General features: G+C 36.8%; 1 protein-coding gene across 2 annotated transcripts in view; it reads right to left on the bottom strand.

Annotated features, from left to right (window-relative positions):
* Positions 1–3,143, bottom strand: part of ppargc1b (peroxisome proliferator-activated receptor gamma, coactivator 1 beta) — a 112,740-nt gene extending 109,597 nt beyond the window's left edge. The window contains exon 1 of one of the 2 annotated variants that reach the window (XM_008420859.3): positions 3,039–3,142. The gene's annotated coding sequence lies outside the window, so the exon portion shown is untranslated. Of the gene's footprint in view, positions 1–3,038 lie in introns of both variants that reach the window. The other variant, XM_081611812.1, reaches the window with a different exon arrangement.
* Positions 3,144–6,000: the final 2,857 nt, after the last annotated feature.

Genomic DNA, 6,000 nt, shown 5'->3' on the forward strand with positions numbered 1-6,000 from the left:
TGAAGTTATGCATACAATCTGACAAAATATAACGATTAATCAAAATAACTTCGATCACCTCCTACTAGTAGACTGGAGTCATAAACCAACATTTTTTTTACAGTAATTTGTCATCAAGTTGTAACTGAAACTTTTTCAAGGCAGTTGCAAATTTCTGCCTGGTTGACATTGAAATGTCTCGACGGAACACATTCCTGTTCACACCTGCAAAAAGAAGAGTGGCAAACAACCAATTCTGCAAAACAAAATAGTGAAAAAGTGAATTTTTTAACAATTGCTTTCCTTTGTTTTGTATTACACAGCTAGTGCTTGGCACAAGCCATTTTCTGCTACCACAGATTACACACATACATACATTTCATATTGGAGGATTTTAAATAATTAATTTAAACTGTACATATTAATTACAACCATGATACACAACAGCTTGTGTAGACATGCTGTAAATAGTCTTGCTTTGCAAATGTCCTCCCAGTGACCTATAACACTCTGTCGCTGTATTAATGACTCCTCATGTAATGTTTGCTACTTATGTCACTGTGTGTGCACCCCAACGGTCCCCTCTGGGGGGGAGTTGGGTGTGTTACACACAGGGAGTAACACACTCTACTCCATGTGTGATTTTGTTGACACTATGTAATGTCTAAGTACCTTACGTATTTTAAGGAGTGTCTTGTTTGTGTTGCAAAACCACATTCAACAACAAATTACTGTGGCTTGGCAAAATTTCCTGAGCACGTATCAGCTATTAACATGCAAGACGTCTAAACTGATTTACGTTTCAAAATTAAACAACCTTGAAAACGTTGCAATATTAATTTCTTCTCTTCTCACTGGGGATCAGCTAAGATGTAGTAAAAATGGAAAATATGAAAGCTACAACTGAAAAATGTGCACATTTTAGACATGTTCCTGCTTTTAGCACATCTGATGCAGAATAACATGTATCCACACAACCTGACAACATGCTGGGGAAGTAATTTTTTCTTTTAAGAAGGTATGTAGGAGCTGTGACACATTTAAAACATGTGAAAAAGTGGCACCTGGGGACTGGTGCAAGTGGATTTCACTCTTGTTCTTTTAGGATGGATTTTTAAATGGATATGCTCCAATATATGGTGGTTGGCTACTTCCACTTATTTGTCATATTTCATTTCTTGGTCATCCTCGAACAGTCTAACCAGATACTTGCAGTGGCTCAAAAACCCAAGAGATCACACAATTTCAATTGTTGCTCCTAGGACGTCAACTGGATTAACCCCTTAAATCAGATCTGCCAGAACACTGACCAAATTTAAATCCTTTCTGGGGACTCTGACCTGTGAATAACCCGCTTAAGTATGGACTTACAAATTGTTTTATCTTTTTACAGAATTGTCTTGTACCAAAAAGGTTCTGGTTTCAAATCTCAACTGGAGTCGTACTGCTACACAATGCAGTAGTAAAGTAAGTTGTGAATAAAATGACAGGCCCTGTGACTCTGACAAACTGTATTATATAAGAATGAATTGACTGAAATAACTTTTCATTTTACTTATTTGTACAAATGTTTTAAAAAGTGAGTTCTTAATTAGATGTGACTTTTCCCAATGACCGTTTTGTGATTGAACAGAACTTCCACGGTGAGTTTATGGTGGTTCATTGTTGTGTTGGCAGTATATCCGGGTCCTGGATATATATAAAGGAGCTTCAGTGTGTGTGTTGGCAGTAGAGGCATTGTATCTATTCTGTAGAACCCATAAGCACAGAATTTAAATCAGGAATGGCCACACCGGCCTGATGCCAAGGCGTGTGACTCCAAGTTGTTGCCGTTTTTGCTTCAACCAAAAAGACCTCAACGCACAACTGCAACAAACAATCCCCTTTCTAAGCCAAAAAGCAACACAGCACCTGCAGGCCCCACATTTAATCAGTATGCTCTTAATTACTCAAATGCACAGTAGGGCACACACCTCCAAATTGTACGTAGACCTGGCTGTGCTAGTTGCTAGGAGAACAAAGGAAGTTGTGAGCTTTTCAGGATGCAGTCAGAATGCAGCAAGTAGCAAGAGCAACCCTGGGAGAAGGTTTGCTACCAATAAGGATGAAGAGGAAAAAGCATCAGCAAGCTAAAGCATGACCAGGAAACAAAAATGTTCAACGCCAAAGAATTATCATGATTGATGCACAAAGACTTTTTAGATTCCATGTGCATGATTCCTTCTGACCACACCCTGAAAGGTATGTGTACAGAGTGACGAGCCCAGTTTAAAATTGTTTGAACAATTAACTTGGGTGCAGCATTAACAGAAACATCTTAAACTGCAATCTCTCATGCTGAAAAGCCTGGAACTGGTTGTGGAGGTTAAGACACCCCTCACTGATATGGAAATTCTGCAGATTGTAGCAAGGTTGTAGAAATTTTAATCTAGCATTGCCTGATGTTTGTGTAATGAGGGTGAATCATGTTAGTCCACAGCATTTGATGGAATAATGAATGTCTGGTCTAGAGATTGTTTGATCCAAAATTTTGGGGTTCTGATTTGGTCCTGACATCTAAATATATTTAAATATTTTTACCATAAATGTTGTCTTCCAACAAAATTTCAACATTTCCAAATCTTTCATGCTTTATGGCAGAGCATTAAAGCTCAAGGAATAATGTACGTTAGTGCTCTGCATTGCAAGTAGCCTTCCTGTTGCTTCTACTTTAGTTTTTTCCAGCACTAAAATATCTCTGGTTCCACCAACTGTAGGTTTCTGCAGCAATATCATTATTGTGTTTTATTTTTTACCTTAAATTAACCTGTCATATCTCAAAACATACCAATGATATAAACACTGACCAGATATGATATTTTAACAACTGCCAAGTGGATTACATATAATTAATAGCACCAAAGGAAAGAGGATAAAGTTTTGAACAACTGATAAGCAAAGAAGTGGCAATTACAAGATTAAATGTCAGGTTTTGCCAGATGAGTGGTGGATTGAATTGCAAGGAAGAGCGTTGCAATCGAATGATGATTTATTCCAAGAGAATTCAAAAAAATACTTACAGGACAAATTGAGGATACAACACAGGAAACAAAGGAGCACTGGAGTATGTGAGCATGAGAGGACACAAGAATACAGCAGCTGGAAATGGGAACTGGTGGGGACACACACACACACATGCATGCATACACACGCACACACACACACACACACACACTCTCGCACACAGGGGTAATCAGTAGAATGAGGAACACCTGGGGCAATTACTGGGGAAGGAACAGAGGAGTAAACCTAGAGGAGAAATAACATGATCCACTACACAAAGAATAAAATATCACAGTCAAAGAGGCTAAATGCAATAAATAGAATGGGAGAGGCAAAACCTATAAGCTGAAATAAACTAGGAAATAATCAAAATACAAACACAGATGCAACCCAAACACCCCAGAACCATGACAGTAAAATTACGTAGTTTAGAGTCTTCTGCTATTATTGCCTATTAAAGGTGTGCTCAGCAGATATGTAAATCACGTTAACAAGTTTGCAAATTTGTTTCCACTGGCATAACTGATTGACCCTGATATATATTTGCACCAAGACGTATGTGTGTGTGGCTGTGCGCGCGTGCGTGCGTGCGTGTGTGCACACACACATATTTGTCCTCTGTGTTATAAGATGGACCAGCGTCCAGGATCTACCCTCCCAGAATAAGCGGTTATAGACGATGAATGGACTGACATACAATAGTAATTTTGCTGTTTTCTTTTATCAACTCGAATTGTTTCAATTGCTGTCTTGTGTGAACATGATTTAACGATAGTTTACATTAAAAAAATAATAAAATGACAGCAAAAAGTCATTGAGTAAAAACACAGTTTGAAACAGCTAATTAGAAAATGCTAAACCAGCTTTTAATTACAGCTGCACAATAAACTGCAAGTTATAATTTTTAAAACAGAAGCCAGGATAGTTTTCTTTATCGCACCTTAGGGTGGCATGAAAAGAAACAACAGTCTGACCTTCAGTCCCGTTCTCTCTGGCCACTCCTCTGTCATTGTTTACTTCCTAGCAGTTCATAATTTACTTCAGCTGCAGACTGCCCAGAGCTATTCACACATGTAGTTTCCCTTATAAAATCTACTTTCCCAGCTACATCAGTTTAAACTACAATGTTACAATGTAACTTGTTTTATCAAAACCAAACAAAGTATATTGATTTAAATTGCTTTCTGTCATCGGATTGGTTAGTAAAAGGTACAGGCCAGAAGGCTTATGTTGCTCACTCCTCATTATGATCACATATGAAGAATTTCTACATTTTTGTTGTGAAATGAAGCATGAACACACCGACACATTGAGACAAGGCCCCAGAATGGGATCGTAAATGTGCTGACTTGACAAAAAATCTACATTTTCGCAGACAGCGCCTGAAAAGTTTTGAGGAGAATATCACATGAGGTGTTTCACAACATGACACGGAGGTCTGTGGTGTGCTAAGATGTTAGGAAAGGGTTTGCTTTACCTCCTTTTGCAACTCAAAGAAATGTGAATTTGTAAGATTAAGACATAAAACTTTTTCATCATGCTTTTGGAGATGACCTTTACTCCACAGGAAAAGGCAAATATTGAGTAGACACTGATTTCTGCATGAAATCAATACTTGTTAAATATTTGTGCAAAACTCTACAATTCTAGAAAAAATGCATATCAAAAATCTTTGTTTTTATAAACACCTGTTCTGGGAGACTTTTAAATTACACCTTTACTCACTATGTTAATCAGAGATCATCTTTGATAACCGGAGGAATAGTGACCTGATTGCATCTGTGTCAAAGAACTTGACATCATGGTATTATGCCACTTCAGCAAGTGTTGTGCCAGATTTGAAGGTCATTGTCCTGGCGGTTTTGTACACCTCTTTATTGATATCTTTACAGCAATTACATTTTTATTTAATCTGTCCCTGACATGTTGCTTCACAATTTCTTAGTTGACATATATTTTTAGGGAGTGTAATCTCCTTTAATTCATCCAATGAAGGTGATTATATTTATGAGGTTAAGCAAGTCTTGCACTATTTCTCATCATCCCACATATGTTGGGTCATATTAAAACATTTTTTTGTTGCTCTAAAAGTGGCCAAATGAAGCACATTTTGTGAAACATCAAGTACTGTCATATATATGAAATCTGTGTGAGTGGGTGTTACTTGTGCAGTTTTCTACTGTGTGTGTGTTCAGATGATGGGCAGTACTTCAAGTGGAGACAAATAAGTGTCAGTACATCTCTTAATGTCATAGAAATATGGGACAGAAACATGGATGATATTTTTATGCAGATCAGTTTAGTGATTTATAAATAAATAGTTTTATTTTACAGAAGTTTCAAAGAACAAAACCACAAAATCAAATCCACATGATCCAAATTCAAACTGTCATGGAGCCACTTTTATTGTCTCACTAGACGTTTATTTCATTATTTACTTTTAATCTGTTTGCATAATTTTAGATATTTTTCCTCCAACAAATTAAAAAAATCTCTAATGCTATTAAAATGCTTGTAAATGTTCTTTATTATCTTCAGTATTGTATAATTTTGTCAAATTATTTTCTTTATCTGAACGTAGAAATTCACACGTTTTTCCTTTAACCTGACGCAACCATTCCAAATCCTCTCCGTCTCCATCACAGTTTTCCTCTTCATCTCATTTAATGTTTCATTTATCCTCTCCTTCTTCCCATTTCATCTCAGAAATCTCTCTGTGCTCCCACAGGGTGCTGTTTCCTCACTCTACACAGCTGTGATAACAATGCAATTGAATTTGCACCAAAACAACATTATTCTCATTCCGACTAACTCCAGTGATCCATTTTTGCTTACAAGCTCCTGCTGCTTGTGATGTCTAGTTTTTATATCTGCTTATAAAACAATTTTTTTTTGCTTGTTTTAGAAACAAATACAGAGAAAAGTAAAAAAGAAAAAATAATATGTCAATTTAACTGATATAGTTCATATAAACAACTG

This window comes from Poecilia reticulata, chromosome 10 (genome assembly GCF_904066995.2).
Source record: "Poecilia reticulata chromosome 10, P_reticulata-male-v2, whole genome shotgun sequence".
In the NCBI taxonomy this organism is placed as follows: domain Eukaryota; kingdom Metazoa; phylum Chordata; class Actinopteri; order Cyprinodontiformes; family Poeciliidae; genus Poecilia; species Poecilia reticulata.